The following is a 17338-nucleotide window of genomic DNA, read 5'->3' on the forward strand; positions in this document are numbered from 1 at the left end:
GCAACAATACTTATCTGGTCGTGTGATGGTATGCAAAGGCCCCAAAAGGACTCAACATTAGTGTCTCTCTGGGCCTCCCATTAAATTTTTTGTCATACATTGAACAGTTTGGTCTGGGAGCTGCCATTTTAATTCCCACAATTACCCAAAGATAGCACTTCTACAGAGAGATTTTGGGAAATTAAAAAGGTACCCTTCAGCAAGCTCGCACAGATCAGAGTGTTGCTTTGGCCCATCATTGCTCCTGTCACCAGATAAGCCTATCTGGTTGTTGTTGTTGTTGTTTAGTCGTTTAGTCGTGTCCGACTCTTCATGACCCCATAGACCAGAGCACGCCAGGCACTCCTGTCTTCCACTGCCTCCCGCAGTTTGGTCAAACTCATGTTGGTAGCTTCGAGAACACTGTCCAACCATCTCGTCCTCTGTCATCCCCTTCTCCTTGTGCCCTCAATCTTTCCCAGCATCTGGGTCTTTTCCAGGGAGTCTTCTCTTCTCATGAGGTGGCCAAAGTATTGGAGCCTCAGCTTCACGATCTGTCCTTCCAGTGAGCACTCGAGGCTGATTTCCTTCAGAATGGAGAGGTTTGATCTTCTTGCAGTCCATGGGACTCTCAAGAGTCTCCTCCAGCACCATAATTCAAAAGCATCAATTGTTCGGCACATAAAGGCAGAGTCCTGCTGATTTAGGAGTGTCTCGCTTTGCCAAGGTTTCAAACCTGGTTTCAGCCATGATATTTATTCCTCTTTGAAAATATCAAAGTGGAAAATCATAATGCAGTTACTTACTAGACTGGGATATTTAGAGGTGATAATTCTAGAGATGTGGTTGAAAGCTCTACATACTAGGGACAACTCATATTTCCGTTTCCCCCTGTTGATGGTAAATGACTGTTCCAACCCCGTCTCTGCATTTACCTTTTGAGAATGTCCCATTACATTTTTGTTAGAGTGAGTTGGTAGAGTTCAGCCCCTTTTGCCAGGAAGCAGGAGCATCTTGCTCCTAGTGCACCAGGTAAGTAGATGCAGGCCCATCAGACCCAGCCTGCCTTTTCACTCATTGTAGCCGCTGAAGAATATTCTGAGCTGTTGATCACATATTGTAGTGCAATTATGTTTCTTTACAATCTTCAACCAAAGGAATAATCACCCTCCTGGCTCATAAATCTATGGAGGATAAGACTATTGCAGAGTAAACTAATACAGTACATTTTATAGCAGGTGGCAAAGAGCCTTCAGCAATGGAAGGAGGTGGGCTCAGACAGGTATGAAAATAGCAGTGCTCTGGGTTAAAGCCTCAGCGCCTAGGACTTGCCGATCGAAAGGTCGGCGGTTCGAATCCCTGCGGCGGGTTGCGCTCCCGCTGCTCGGTCCCAGCGCCTGCCAACCTAGCAGTTCGAAAGCACCTCCGGGTGCAAGTAGATAAATAGGGACCGCTTACCAGCGGGAAGGTAAACGGCGTTTCCGTGTGCGGCTCTGGCTCTGGCTCTGGCTCTGGCCAGAGCAGCGATGTCACGCTGGCCACGTGACCCAGAAGTGTCTCCGGACAGCGCTGGCCCCTGGCCTCTTAAGTGAGATGGGCGCACAACCCCAGAGTCTGTCAAGACTGGCCCGTACGGGCAGGGGTACCTTTACCTTTACCTTTAAGCATGGAGCAAAAAAAACAAAAACAAAAACAACAAACCAACAACAGCAGCACAAGTGTGTTTTTAAAATGTCAGTTTATCAAAAGGGTTCTCTAAAACAAAGTTATTCCCATTCTGCTTGGTCTATTTAACAGTGCCACATTGTTTGTGGAACTGCTTTTGTTCCAGCAGACACCTCCATAAGTATGAGGAGGTGCCATAGCTCAGTTGGTAGAGCATGAGATTCTTAATCTCAGGGTCATGGGTTTGAGCCCTATGTTGGGCGAAAGATTCTTGCATTGCAGGGGGTTGGACTAGATGACCCTTGTGTTCCCTTCCAACTCTATGATTCTATAATTCTAAGGCAGTTTTATTTGATTCTTACTGTAGCCCAACACCATTTCCCACACTGTTCTGGAGTGTGGAACCCCCTGGAATAGATTTTCAGGGGGGGTGGGTGAAAATCCCCTCCCCTTTACATTAGCAGAGGCATCTCCCAGATCAAAAGTCATTACTCTATGTGAATGGAATGGAGGCACTGGCTTCCACGTTCTAAAGGGGTTACAAGCTACAAACTTGAAATAGGCAAAACTGGCCACTCCAGATTAGTTCTGGCAAGTTTGCCACTAGAATGGAGGCACCTTGGGTATGTTAGAGCCTTATATGCACCCCTGGCTTTCAGGGAAAAGATTCAGGTCAATTAAAGCTATAGCTGTAGGTTTCAGTGGCCTCTAGAACACAGGGATGAGAAGCTGCACAGTGTCTCTGCACCATTTGCTTTGATTTCTTCCTTTCCTCTATGGGACAAAGCACAGACAAACCATGAGTTGGGCAGTCCATGTGGCAGTACCATACTATGTAACTCTGTAACTCTGAACCCTTTTGCCTGAAAGTAGTTCATTCTCCACTTCTAATTGTGAGTGAAAGCATGGGCCAGGAGCATAGGAAGTTCCTTAAATCTTAGGACCAGGCTATAGGGCTATAAAAAAGAAGAAAAAGATCGCCCTGTTTTGAATTCCAAGTAATCTACGCCCATATAAAATAAGACTTTGCCATGGAAAAAGATGTAGAAGAAACAATCCACGCAAGCAAATATATTTCATCTTCAAAGAGAGATACATTTTGCCCTTCAAAGCAGTGCAACCTCAACAGTGTAGTTTGAGGGAACGATCATTTGTAAACGATGTGTAAAGTACTTGTCTGATGTGCATGAATTTAAATTCTCCTGATGCACAAATGTAACCTGGCAAAGGTTGTTGAATTCTTAAACCGATCTGGACAGATGACATGACAGCTCTAACAGCATGTGTGTTTATTATTAATATTTGTCTGCAAGAAGAATGATTCTGAACGTGCACAAATGTGATGTTCTGGTGATGTATCAGCCAACTCCTTCTGCTTCTTCAGGTTAAAACAGACAACGAGGTGAAATATGATACTTTGGGCTTTATGTTACTTAATGGGATGCTAAAGGCATATTCATTTCTTGTATCGGTTGAGATTCCCCCCCCCTGCAAATTAGTGCTGGAGAGAAAGTTAACCCTAGTGGACTTGTAAGAATTTTCCCTAATGGAGGATGATGTCTTATTTTAATGCACTGATCACTGATTGCCAAAGCTGATGTTTTAGATTAGGAACCAGAAAAAGAAGAGAAAGAAAGGTAATTAAATTATGACTGGAGGCACTGTAAAAGTGGGGGAGGAAAAGCAGTCAACTATGCCACCTACCTGTCAAAAGGAAGGGAAAACTGTTCCAAGCCTAGGGATTAAGCAAGAGCAGTGCAAATTATACCAAAGACTTCACTTAGTATTTTCCTGGTGGGCAGATGAGAAGTGTTAAAACTGAAAGGGGTGATGCTGACAACAGAATCTGCTCAGGAACACGATAGTCTTAAAACTAGATGCTATGGCCAAGATCTTACTTTGGCTGATTTTGTTAACCAGTTACAATAATAAAATGTAAAGTAACTTTAAAAAAAAACTAGTTAATGTGTGTGGTAATGATTTTAAAGTCACAGGTCTGTGTGGATAGTGTCATTGTACAGTGGTACCTTGGGTTACAGACGCTTCAGGCTACAGACTCCGCTAACCCAGAAATAGTAGCTCGGGTTAAGAACTTTGCTTCAGGATGAGAACAGAAATCACGTGGTGGTGGTGCAGTGGCAGCAGGAGGCTCCATTAGCTAAAGTGGTATACCTCAGGTTAAGAACAGTTTCAGGTTAAGAACGGACCTCCAGAACAAATTAAGTTCTTAACCCGAGGTACCACTGTATAGGTTAATCACTAGCTGGCACTGGGACTTAAGTTATGTCTGTGTGGGAGTCAGGCGTATTTTCTGTAGCTGTACTATCCTTGTTGGCAAGAAATAATAAGACTCTGATCTAGCTTACTGACTGTTGTGGCCCCAGACCTTCTATGAAGAGGTGCCTGCTCCAGTGTTTTGTAGGCTTTGGGACAAGAGAGCAGAGTGGGCTTCAGTACTGCCACCACTGAGGGCAAGCTGTCTCAGCATGTGCTGTTTCTGGGCACCACCCTGAGCCATCTCTCGCACCTGATGCATAAGGTGGGTCTATTGGTTGCAGTGGGTCCAGTGTTCATGATCCAAAATCAGGGAGTATGCATGAGTTTGCTCCCATGTTGTTTTGGCAACATACCGTAGATATTGACAGTGCTACTAAGAATTTTCCTGGAGTGCTGATGCTAAGAATGGAGAAGTGATTCATCCCCTTTCAAAAGGGGCAGCAACATTCTGGAGAAACTCCTGTTGAGTCCTAGTTTCCAACATCCCAAGTTAAGATTTAATACTTTTTATTTTGACACCCTTTAAAAAAACAAACAAAAATCTCCTCTTAAAATTCTTAGTCCTAAATTCTCTGGGTTGCAGAGGGATTTCGTTCTTACAACAACATTGGCTGAGAGCTGAGAAGCTAAATCCAATGCAACTCTGTGAAAATTAACTGTGCTACACTGATTTATCATCATCAGTGTCTATTAGTCAACTTTCTAACCCTAGACCTGAAGAATAAAGTATTCCAGTAAAGGCAGCTTTAAAAAAAAAATCCAGTTAAATTACATTGTGCTTTTAAAACTCAATTATCATGAAATCGATTCTAAAGTTTGCTCCTACCGGGTTGAAGAAATCATGTATTCCCTCTCCAGTGAATGCTGGATTTTTATGCTGTTTGGTGATTGATGACAGTAGCTATAGCACTGTACATAAACCAGGGGGAAAGGCTCTTGAGGTCAACTAATGTAATCTAAAAACAGTAGGGCTCTGTAGTGAAATGAGTAGACTTGGAAGCAGCTATATTTTTTCCCAAAGTCTACAATTAGGCTAATGAGACATATGGAGCTCTGCAAGGTTTAGGAACTATAAAAAGAAACCTGGCATAAGAAATGGTGGCGAAGATTGTGCTGTAAGGGTCTCTGTGGTTAAACAGACAGAGTGACGTTTCAAAGTGTGAAGAAAGATGTTTGATGAGAAAAGGAATGTTTGAATCCCAGGATATGGAACTCAATTACCAGCCAATTTTGCCATGTACTGTTTCATGGAAAACATGTGCAAGGCTCTTGCTATGCAATTCGTTCTCTTACTTGTTGGACGCAGTGCCTTAAAGTGTTATTGGCTAGTATAGATATGATGTATTGACTTTACCTCTTTGCATTAAGAGTTAGGCTGATCTAAGAGCACTGCATTTTGTTCAGTCAGTACATAGTGTCTGTTTTTTTTAATGGTAAGGGTTGGACCAGATGACCCTCAGGGTGCCTTTCAACTTTACAATTCTATGATGCTCTGCTTGTGAAGACATCTTCTGTCCCCATCATGCATTTATGCACATCTTCCATTGGAGCATAATATTTGTCATGAAACTCAATGTCAGTAAAAGCCATTGCTATAATGAAAATAAAATATATAACCAAGTTTGTTCATGTCTAACAAAACTTCTCCTTGATGTAGATAGAATATTTAGTTAAAAGGTTCAAATTGACACAGTGGTAGGAAGATCAATAGCCTCGGATTCTTTGAAACATTGTGTTTGTGTGTGTGTGTGTGTGTGTGTGTGTGTGTGTGTGTTTCTAGGCCTTTAGCTCAATTATACCCTGCGAACTAATACTGGAAGAAGCAAAGATTACCAGTGTTGAAGCAATGATACTTCAACATCAACTTTGTTGGACTGGTCATGTTGTGCTGATGCCTGATAATCGTCTTCCAAAGCAACTACTCTATTTCGAACTTAAAAATGGAAAGCACAGTGCCGGTGGTCAACAAAAGAGGTTTAAAGATTGTCTCAAGGCAAATCTGAAAAAATGTAGTATAAACACCAACAATTGGGAAACACTTGCCTGGGAGCGCTCCAATTGGAGAACAGCCTTAACCAAAAGTGTCAGGGCTTTGAAGACACTCAAACTCAGGACACAAGGGAGAAACTTGCTAAGAGGAAGGCATGCTTGGCAAATCCACACCATGATCAACTCCTGCCCGGAAACCAATGTCCCCACTGTGGAAGGATGTGTGGATCAAGAATTGGCCTCCATGGTCACTTACGGACTCATTGTTAAAACTGTGTCTATGGAAGACAATCTTACCGGCTACGAGTGATCACCAAAGAAGAAGAAGAAGACCCTGCTCAGGGCTTTGTCACGTTCTCATCCATGTTTTCAAGGTGATGCCAGGGAGACCCCTTTTCTTTGATGAAGGGAGAAGCTGCAGAATAAAACTTTACTTACCTTTCACACATGCTGTTTACTGTCAGTTTGCAGTCATATCACATCATCACCCAGCCAGTATGGTAGGAAGCATTGTCTCACACTTAACAGGCTTTTAAAAAATTGTGAGCCTGGGAAGAAGAGGGATCATCTTATTATTGATCACTGTAACCCAGAGGTGGGGAAGCTCCAGACCACGGACCTAATTAGGTCTAATTAGTCCAAAATTGGCCTGCATGGCCATTTTCCTCAAACCATGCCAACCTTCCCTTGGCATCATAGGTGACAACAGGTGTGGAGCTCCTGATTGTTTCTTTGCAACAAGGAAACACTGATTACCATTGACAGTGGATCACACTCAGATTGACTTCACTAGGGCATTTCTCATCCAAAGCTCCCTACTAGTCTAAGGGGCTTGCTGTCAGTGCTGATCAGCTGATCGGCACTGTCAGGGAGCTCTACGGGGGTACACTTTCAGTATCAACCAATTGGGCGATTGTCATTGACAGGCCACCTTCAAAGGGCTCACTGTAAGCACCACTTTGTCTATTGGCAGTATAAGCCGCCATGAGAGCCTTTAAAATAAAAATAAAAATGCATGCCTCTCCTGCATAGGTGCATGAACAGATTGAATAACACAATATTTTCCGTTTACAGTGGTTTTTACACACTTCTCTTGAATCAGGATATAAAGCTAAAGAAAATGTTGATACTATTTTAGTATCTGGTATTTTATGATGTAAAAAGAAGATTGTTTGAGTGTATCAATGATTCATTGATTATATTCTGGGAGCAGCTTTCTGTACACTTTTGTTAATGCATTATTCTTGCATACCCTGATTCTACATGTTTAAGTATTGCAACCCATGAAAGAACAGAAATGTGTTTAATGTGTTTAAGTTAGCAAAGTTCCAACTTCCTTCTAACTTCTCTTATTTATAACCTTTGATCTGCGAGCTGACATATTTTGTAGTCAAACTCATTCATTTGGGGTTTAAACATGTGTCTGTCATAAATGAAGTGATCCTTAACAATCAAGAAGCTGTCAGAGTTCTTGAGTAATCTCCTAAGTTCCTTGGAGCAGCCCTTTGTCAAGATGTTGACATTAAAAATGTTTTTTTTCTATAATTAAACCATTCATGGGAATGGATTCACTGGCTGTGCTATAGGATAAACAGGGCTAAAACAGCCACATCAATCCTGATGACAAAAAGGGAGAATGAAGCGTTACAGAATGATACAGTTACTTTTCATAGTATATGCTAGTTTTACAAAGTACAGGAAGTCAACATAAACTTGAAGTAAGCTTACCTTGTACAAAGACTAGGCAGTTGCACAGGGACAGAGAGAATGATGGGAACTGTAGTTCAGTAACTTCCTATAGTTCCCCACACCAGGGCAGAGAACATGCAAACCATCAGTTTCCAGAAGTCCATGATTAATTAGATGATGGATATGAAAAAGCAAAAAAACTTGATAGTGATAGCTGAGAAAAGGAGAGTGATTAAATTTCATGTAGTATTAATTGATTCTTGCCCCTGTCTTTTCCTCAGCTCTTTCTATGGAAACAAATGTTTTATGTCTGCTTAACACAGGAGGACTTGAGGAGACAAAATAATTATCCAAATACATGGAGCTGGAAGGGACCCTGAGGATCATCTAGTCCAACCCCTTGCAATGCAGGAATATGCAGCTGTCCCATATGAGGAGCGAACCTGCAACCTTGGCATTATTAGCATCATGCTCTAGCTAACTGAGCTATGATAATGATGGTTACTTCTGCTTTTATTGTTTTCCCCCTAATAAACCAGAAGAAACAAAGAGATCCTCTCTTATAGTACAGCATGCTGTAGCTCCACATGTAGCAAAGAATTAAATAAGTAAATTCAGTTTATACTTATTGCCTGAATAAACTGCACATTTAATATACAAAACATTATAATTTTATGGAAAATACATGGTACAAAGTAACAAAGTGTTTTTCAATGTATAAAAGATGGTTCAAAAAAGTATTAATTTATATTAATTCCTATCCAAATTTCTGAGTTTTCCCCCATAAAAAAATACATCGGGGGGAAAAGCTTCAAAATTTCCAGAAATTGTACACCTGTAATTGGGTAACACACAGGGACTGGGCAGGAATTTTTTTTTTTTGCATTTTAATGAGAAACTACATAATTAACATTTTTCAAACCAATGTGCAAGCTGAAACACAATTATTCTTTGAAATTTGCACTTACTGGAATTTTGCAATGCCAGTCTCCAAGAAATAATGTGTACAAAATGCATATATTAGGGGCAAGTTTTCATAGAAAGGCATTCATTTGTGAAAGTGACAAACAAATGCATTATATCAGAGGAAATTGCTTTGAAAAACTGGATACAGTATATTATTCAAAACTGCATATAAAAATGTGTGTATTAGAAATTCACACGAAAATGCTGATGGATTTTCTTCAGATTTTTTTTTTAATTACACATTGCAGAAATGCAGAGAAGTGAATTGAGCACTTGAAAAATAAGAAATGGAGAGAAAATGAAATTGTCAGATTCATTCATCCCTAGACATATGATAAATGGTCATTTTATCAGTTAATAAAGCAGTTTTCTTAGGTGTTATTACCAATTTATAATAGACTGATTACTTTTTTTAAAAAAAAATACATAAATTAGTCAGCATGAGAATGAAAATCTCTTCCTTCTCTCCCTCCTCACCATTTTCATCCCCTAGGCACACCCTCCTTACTGTTAGGGATATGAGCCATTTCAATTTTTGTATTCTAATAATTTATTTACTGGCTGTATATGCATCAACACAACTTTCCTGGTTCCAAAAATGAATAAAGAGGAAAACATAAAGGAAGAAAAAAAGCTGACTCTAGAGAATCTATACATCAACAAAACACCTCTGAAATCTATGAACATTTGCATATTTCGGTGCTTATTTCAGACAGCAACATCTGGTCTTGACCATGGGAGGCTGGGTGATTGTTTTCACACTTCAGCTTGCCTAGATGCAAGTGTAAGAAATTCTTTATTTTTTAATCAGAGGAGCTGAAACTTTATTCTATGTTAAGCCTCATTTTCTGATCTCCTTAAATCATTCTTTATATGAAAAGAGAAATGAGCCACACCGGAGACTGGTGGATGTCCAAAAAAGAAAAAAAAGAAAAAAAAAGTTATGCTGAGACTACTTTTTTTAAAAAATAAGTGCCACAAGAAAAATTATCCCTATATCAATAATGAATATTTACTATTGTATAATGATATAATGTAGTAAAATTGATGATGCGCAATGAAATTGAGGCATTTATACCATGCCTTAGCTTTTTAAGATATGTGTGGGAAGCAAGCCTTTAATTTTGTCTTTGTTCTTTCCTTTTGGTATAGATAAGGAAATCACTGTGCCAAAGGTGAGAGGAGAAGATGGGCTATAAATGTACCATCTGTGACCAAAACTGCATCTGTTGATTGGCCACTGGGAAAGAGAGAGGCTTTGTTTTACTAGTCAGAAAGCTTTCGCAATTTTCTTGTCAGGAAATATCTTTACACACTGTAATACAGATACGACAGCTTGGATAACAGCTTTTAGCTCTACTCCAGCAGGTTTTAGATTTTACATGCTATATGCCTATGCCTGTCAAGGAGAGCTGTGCCAGACACAACACTTCTAAAAATGTTTCTCTATTGTGCCTCCTAAATGTGATGTTATCTAGACACTGCCACATGGGGTGGAGATTCTGCTTTATTCCTCTGTGGTGTCTGGAAATTGCCGTGTTGCATATGATTTTGCTAAGGAATAAGAACTTTACAAGCAACAATATAACCCCACAATCCAGCCCACACCACCTTCCATGTTTAGTACATTATAGAAGGGATGAGGAACCTGTGGCCTTCCAGATGTACCGTATTTTTTCGTGTATAACACGCCCCATGTATAAGACGCCCCCTATTTTTGGGGACTCCAAATTAAGAAAATGGGGGGAAATTGCCCCATGTATAAGACGATCCCCCTTTTCTTAACATAATTTTTAAAGAAAAAAAAAACAGTTTTATTCATGGAAAAGTATAGTACAGTATATGTAGTCTAATCTTCTGTGATCACTGACTATGCTGGCTGGAGCTGATGGGAACTGGAGTCCAACAACATCTGGAGGGCCACATGTACCATAGCATAAGAAGGATGCAGGTGGCACTGTGGTCTAAACCACTGAGCCTCTGGGGCTTACCAATCAGAGGGTCAGTGTTTCGAATCCCCATGGTGGAGTGAGCTCCCGTTGCTCTGTCCCAGCTCTTGCCAACCTAGCAGTTCGAAAGCACGCCCATGCAAGTAGATAAATAGGTACCACTATGGCAGGAAGGTAAACGGCGTTTCCATGTATTCTGGTTTTCGTCATGGTGTTCCGTTGTGCCTGAAGCAGTTGTCATGCTGGCCACATAACCCAAAAAGCTGTCTGTGGACAAACACCTGTTTCCTTGGCCTGAAAGCGAGATGAGCGCCACAACCACATAGTCACCTTTGAGTGGACTTAACTGTCCAGGGGTCCTTAACCTTTTACCTTTTACCATAGCGTAAGACTCCAGTCAATTTTTTTTTTAAAAAATGGATTCATGTCCCACCCTTCCTCACAAAGAATGTGTCACACACAACAAATTTGCTTGATCAAAGTGTTTCATTGTTATTTTGAATGCATTTCTCTTGCTTCCTTTCCTGTTTCCTGGCATCAGCAAGAGGTATTGGCTAATGGACTCCTCAAGGGAAGGCTGTACAGGTACAGCTGGTTTGGCTGTGGAATGGGTTGATGTATGGAACTGCTGAAGAATGTTCACTGGACAGATTAAGACTGTGGTTCACAAGGCACAGATTCACTCCACTTAAATACACTACTTCCCCTCATAAAGTGAGCAACTGTATTTACTCCTATGGAGGAAAGTTTGTCATTCCCTACAGTGAGAAAAAGTAAAGCTGGAGAGAGGAAATCTTACTTTCCTTGTCATTGTGTACATGTGTTGGGGTGGAGGGTTGCTGGCCATCTCCACTACTCACTCAGGAAGGCCTCATGGCCTCGTAGGCCTATATTCTTTCTTATGTTCAGCACACACACAAAATGGCTCTTGCTGCAAGCTCTCTTTCCTGACCACCAACATTCCCTTCTCAGCTAAGAAGAAGGCCCTCTGCTGGAGATGAAGACTGCAATACAATTCTCCCCACAAGGCTGGGTGAAGGACTTAGAAGGTGATGCAGATGATGCTCTGATCGCAGAGAGGGAGGTTCACAGGTAAGATCATAGAATCATAGAATCATAGAGTTGGAAGAGACCACAAGGGCCATCGAGTCCAACCCCCTGCCAAGCAGGAAACACCATCAGAGCACTCCTGACATATGGTTGTCAAGCCTCTGCTTAAAGGCCTCCAAAGAAGGAGACTCCACCACACTCCTTGGCAGCAAATTCCACTGTCGAATAGCTCTTACTGTCAGGAAGTTCTTCCTCATGTTTAGGTGGAATCTTCTTTCTTGTAGTTTGGAACCATTGCTCTGTGTCCGCTTCTCTGGAGCAGCAGAAAACAACCTTTCTCCCTCCTCCCAACCTTTCTCCCTCACATTCATGGTGTTGAAATTCCCCAGCAGAAAGTTCTGATGTCATACTTCTTCTGGTGGCACTGTGCAGTAGAGATTCAGGGGAAAACCAGGTATGTTGTAGGTGAACCTAGGATTTAGCAGCGCTCTTCTTAAGTTTTCTGTATGAGAAATGTTCCCTTTCGTAGCCTGTTTTGCAAGAACAAACCAGTGGTATTCCCAATTACTCCAATTATCTGGATAAGGTTTTAGATTTGGAAGCAGTGCCAAGGCAGGCCTTAGAACTTGTGAGGGGACAACTCATTATTATTTCAAGCACAAGGAGAGTGGTATAGCTAATAAATAAAAAGCCATTCATACTGTTCACCAGCCAGAATAGAAAGGCTATTTCAATGTGCTCAGATTTAAGCCTATGCCTTAACGTGTCAAGGTCTTTTAATAAAATATGAAGATTTCAGAAATATTCATGGACATCAGCAGGCACTTTAAAATAATCCTAGCAACTGTACTGCACCCAAGGGCAAAAACTCAAACTCCTACTTAAAATTTCAATTTCTAATACAGATATATAATTCAACTATAAATTTAAAAACAGCAGCTTCTAGTGCTGAAGTTTCAAGGTTAAAAGTAACATGGTGTATAATGCAAATTCCCAAACAATCAGATTCAATGAATACCGTTGTCGAATACATTGTACACAGTAGACTAATAAAAACAAACTGATTGATCTGTCTCATTATGGGCTTGATGTCTTCTAAAGCACTAGCTATAAAATAAGCTAACTGGAAAATCAAAGCTTTAGTGACCTCAGAGGACTCTTCTTCTAGTAGTCTGGTCTAAATCGTGTTATTTTAAATTTAGATATCGCATTTCCAACATATTTAAAATGACAAAACACTAACATTTTCAAATAGCTGTTTCCTCAAGCTTAGCTCTTGTTCTTTGAAAAGGTCTGTTGAGTAACAGTGAGCAAATCATGCAGCTACCTAGATATTTCAGTGCTCAGGCAGGCTCAAGGATTGTGGTCAACTGACACTCGATTACACTCAATTGACACAAGGTCACTTTTCAAAGACTTTGAGGGCACATATGTAAGCAAATGTAATATTGTCATTGGGGGTTTTTTTCTGAAGAAAATCTTGGGGGTAGAAACAATCTGTATAACAAGCATTGACATAATGGAAACATAGGAAGCTGTCTTAGTCTAACCTGCTACATCTGTCCATCCAGGCTATGCTTGATGGGATTGATGGGAGTTGGAGTCAAACAGCATCTGAAGGACCGCAGGTTCTCCATCTCTGCTCTAAGCTAAAATTCCTCTGTTGTCTACTAAGCTGCTGTGATCCCATGTTACTTGCGCAAGACAATACAGCCTGTGTTGGCTTCCCACATAGGAGCAACCAGCCGGTGTCGGGGCAGGGCATGGTGGCAGTGAGGCCAGGACTGCATGGGCGTAATGACGGGAGTGCCAGATTGGCTCAGCTAGCATGCCTGTGCCTCGCCAACCTTGTTGCCACCCGGTCTCACCCCTGGGGGCAGTAATGCCATCACCAGGAGGGCAGAGGCATGGCACTACCAATTGTGGACCACACAGTTCACACATAGATGTACATACTTTGATCGGTTTAAGGAAAAAGCAGAAGACAATGTCAGTTTTTCTCTGCTAGTGTAACAAAAAGCATAGCAAGAAAGGGTGTGATACAGCAATTGTGCTGAAGAAAACCAGGTCTGTGTCTGATCAGCACCTTGGATGGGAATGCCCATGAACTACAAGTATGGTGCCTTGAGTTTCCATGGAATATATAAACATAATAAAAATTGGAAGCTGGAGGTGAATCAATAATTACTAACAAGACACTGGGTTCAAGTGTGCAACACCATGCATAGTTCTTTGGATCTAAGTCCCGATATCCTTGATGGGTGATGAAAATCTTGTTGAGTTTGTTAGAATGAGACCTGCAATAAAGTCAGCATAGATAACACTTTCTAGGTGTCTGAAAATGTCACTGCTCTTACAGAAATACAGCTTGTTTAGGTTTTACTTTCTACAGGAAGTCAATGGAATTTAATTAAATTTAGACCAGAGGATCATGTGTAATTAACAGTTCAGCACAAAATCAGTTCAAAACAGCCAACACCAGTGCTGTGCCTCTACCCATCAAAAAAGGATATTTTGGAAATGAAATATCCATTGCTTCTCACCAAAGGCAGAAAGGACACAATTTTCTATGGCTTCTTCAAGCCTTAATAAATTAATTTTTACCTGTAAATAAACTTTTGACTAATTCTGATATTACAAGAAATCGAAATTCAGATCAGATAATAGTCTAAGGTCCTTAATTTCAACAGTACTACGTCACCTAAAAAATAAGTGAATAGGCAAAACAGATGACTTTGGACACTCCAAAATCCCTGGTTTACAACAATGACAACACCTTTTTCCAGCACCAGTGCGTTGCAGATGTCGAATAAAATGTGCAAGTAATATTGCATCATGTTTCTATAGCCTTTGCACATGTGCCCTGGATACAGCAGTCACTGACTTTCTGAACCTGTCACCCAGAGACAGAAAACATGTGTCTCATTACAACTTATTTCAGGATTGATCAATCTTCTGGAGAGCAACACTACCAGCAAAGGCAACCTATGGCCCCTTAGGGATCACCACACTGGGCATGCATGTGAAATTGCACTAATATCAAAGCTGTCCATAAAACCCAGCCTTTCTGATTCAGCTTTTAATTTTTTTTAGTATGGGAAAAACTGTTGAATGCTGTACTTAGGGCAAAATTTATTTCAGATACCTTTCACTATCCCCAGAGAACATGCTTCTTGGGCAACATACAAATATCGTAAATAAATAACTTTTGCAAGGTTTGGGATGTAGGAAGCTGCCTTATACTGAGTCAGACCATTGGTTAATTTAGCTCAGTATTTCCTACACTGACAAGCAGGTGTGGCAGGCAGATGTTTTCAAGGATTTCAGTCAGTGAGCCGCTTTCAGCCATACCTGGAGATGGAGATTGGACCGGGAATATTCCACATGCAAAACAGATGCTGTACCACTGAACTACGACCCATCCCTAAAGATTGGGGATATGCAGGTTGTTTTTACTTGCCTGTGCTTTCAATAATTAGTTTTTTAAAAAAAACTTTTTGAGGCAGTAGGGTTATTTCAGAAGAACTGAAGATAATCTTGTCTGGGGTTTTTTTTAAGTGAGGCAATTTCTCACTCGTTTTAATGTGATGAAACCAATCTCATCGATCTGCTAAAATTCAAGTGTATCGATCCTTTTAGGTGAGTCTTTTGGAGTTAGACTTTTACACTGGGTAATAACAGTTTCCAACCCTGCTAAGTTGTAAATGCTAGCCTCTGGTGAAATCAAGTCTATTAATGATGTAGAGGAGGTAATTTCACATAAACATTTTAACTAGCTGAGGCACTAGCTGAATTACCTTTTTTTTCTTTTTCTTTTCCTTTTTGCCTCCCCTAAACACAAAACTGTCAGCTTTTCACTGAGACCATTAACCAAGGCTGGGTCCTCAATGTTGTTTTATTTGGAAATTAGATCCTTTGAATGAGGCACTGTTTTGAATTTGTTGGGAAAGGTGCATTTAAATATTAGCGGGATCTTCTCTCCAATAAAATGACTGACCAAAGTGGCAAGAGAAATGTCACAAAGCCCAGAATGGGCAGCCCTGAGACTGGCCTGCATATACCTTGCAAAGGGTTTGGCAATAGGAACCAAGCAAGTAGGAATGCATTTACTTCTAGCCAACCTTCAGCCTTGGCCAGCTGAGGACAGATGCTCTGTTTGCACAGACTTATCCCAGTCTTCAGCCTGAAGTCATGCAGTCTCACAATGTCTTGACAGGCACTCCTTAAGTCTGTTTATTTGAATGGAGGCCTGTACTTAACCTTGGTCCTGATTGAGCCTTCCTACCTTCCAACCCCATGTTAACACTTCTGATGGTTCTAAACGAACTGCAGAGGAGCAGCAGCAGGAGACTATTGTTAAATACACAGCCGGCAAAGAGCATGACACTGTCAACTTGGGCATTGGGTAAGAAGCAACAACAATGAGCAGATTGATGCTTCCGGGGAACTAGAGATGCACACAGGCTCTTGCGAGTACAACTGCATAGCCATTTCAAACTTTTTTTACAAGACTGGAAGCATTTGTAAAGAAATAGGGGAAAGCTGAAAAGATACCTGGCAAACCACTAATAGATATGTCATATATATATTAGTTAAGGGGAATGTAAGTCAAACAGTTAATGTGCATAGTAACCAGCTGTTGTGTCCATTTACCAGTCCTTTTGAAGAATGTGTGCATAATCCTTCCAGGAAGAGGGAACTGTGCACATTTCCCAGTCAATATGCATACCCTCCCCCAGCAGACCTTGGGGAATATGCCAGCTGAATTTTGTACATTTTGCTACCATAATGAATAATCCTCACCAGGCCTTCAGGAATTTGCCTATAGTGACTAAATTTTGTACATTCTCCAACTATTATTCATAATCTCACAAAGGCTTTGGGGAATGTACATATCTTAACTGCATTTTGTACATTCTCCAGGCAATATGCACCTTCTCCAGTCAGTATGCATATTTTCCAAGAAACATGCCCTCCATTTTCTATTTATTGTTCAAAATTGTGCAATCTGCACTTACTCAGACTGCTTCTGGCACACTGCCTAAGTACAGGAGGCCCCTCTCCATGTCATGGAGGTCTACAAAAAGCCAGAGATGTTAATGTTCATCCCTCCTCATGTGCTGCAAAGAGGGTATGTATGTATGTATGTATATATGTATGTATGCGCCCAGACCCAGCTTAATAGCACATGTATTCTAATCAACCATATAGCCTAACTGGGAGATAATAGCAAAATTCTAAAAATTAAAAAAAGAACTGTAGAAAGTAGGATACTGTGCCATGGAGGAAGGGCATACATTCTCTGAAATGGAAAATACACTAATATTTTGACTAGCGATGAATAAATGAAAAAAAGGTTTAAACTATGTGTATATCTTTTTATGATCAAGTTGGAAATACTGAATGACATATTTGTATATTTTACCACTAGCATTTTTATTATCAAGAAACAAGATTTCAATAAGAATTATTTATAAATATTATAACATGTATAGTGTAATGATCTCTAGCAGAAAAGCAAGCTCTGATAAGAAGAAATTGACTCTCTGGAAGTTTTTGTGCAGGTTTATTTACAAAAAGACACATCCAGAGCCTGGCATCTCGCCTGCTCGCAATTACGTTTGGTGGCCAGTCTGAAGTTTCACTCCTCCCATAACAGGAAGGGCGCCTGACTCCAGCCTTTCCCCTCCTGTCCTTCCGTTGCCTTTTGATTTTATCCAAATGCCTGGATTTGGGACTGAGAGGCTGACCTCCCCCCTCCTCCTCACTCTCAC

At 40.8% G+C, this 17338-nt stretch overlaps 1 long non-coding RNA gene across 1 annotated transcript in view; it reads left to right on the plus strand.

Annotated features, from left to right (window-relative positions):
• Window positions 1–8285, plus strand: part of LOC307204248 — a 163221-nt gene extending 154936 nt beyond the window's left edge. The window contains exon 4 of the long non-coding RNA XR_013833545.1: window positions 7881–8285. This is a non-coding gene — a long non-coding RNA (uncharacterized lncRNA). The remainder of the gene's footprint in view (window positions 1–7880) is intronic.
• Window positions 8286–17338: the final 9053 nt, after the last annotated feature.

This window comes from Podarcis cretensis, assembly GCF_951804945.1.
Source record: "Podarcis cretensis genome assembly, chromosome: 1".
Taxonomy (NCBI): domain Eukaryota; kingdom Metazoa; phylum Chordata; class Lepidosauria; order Squamata; family Lacertidae; genus Podarcis; species Podarcis cretensis.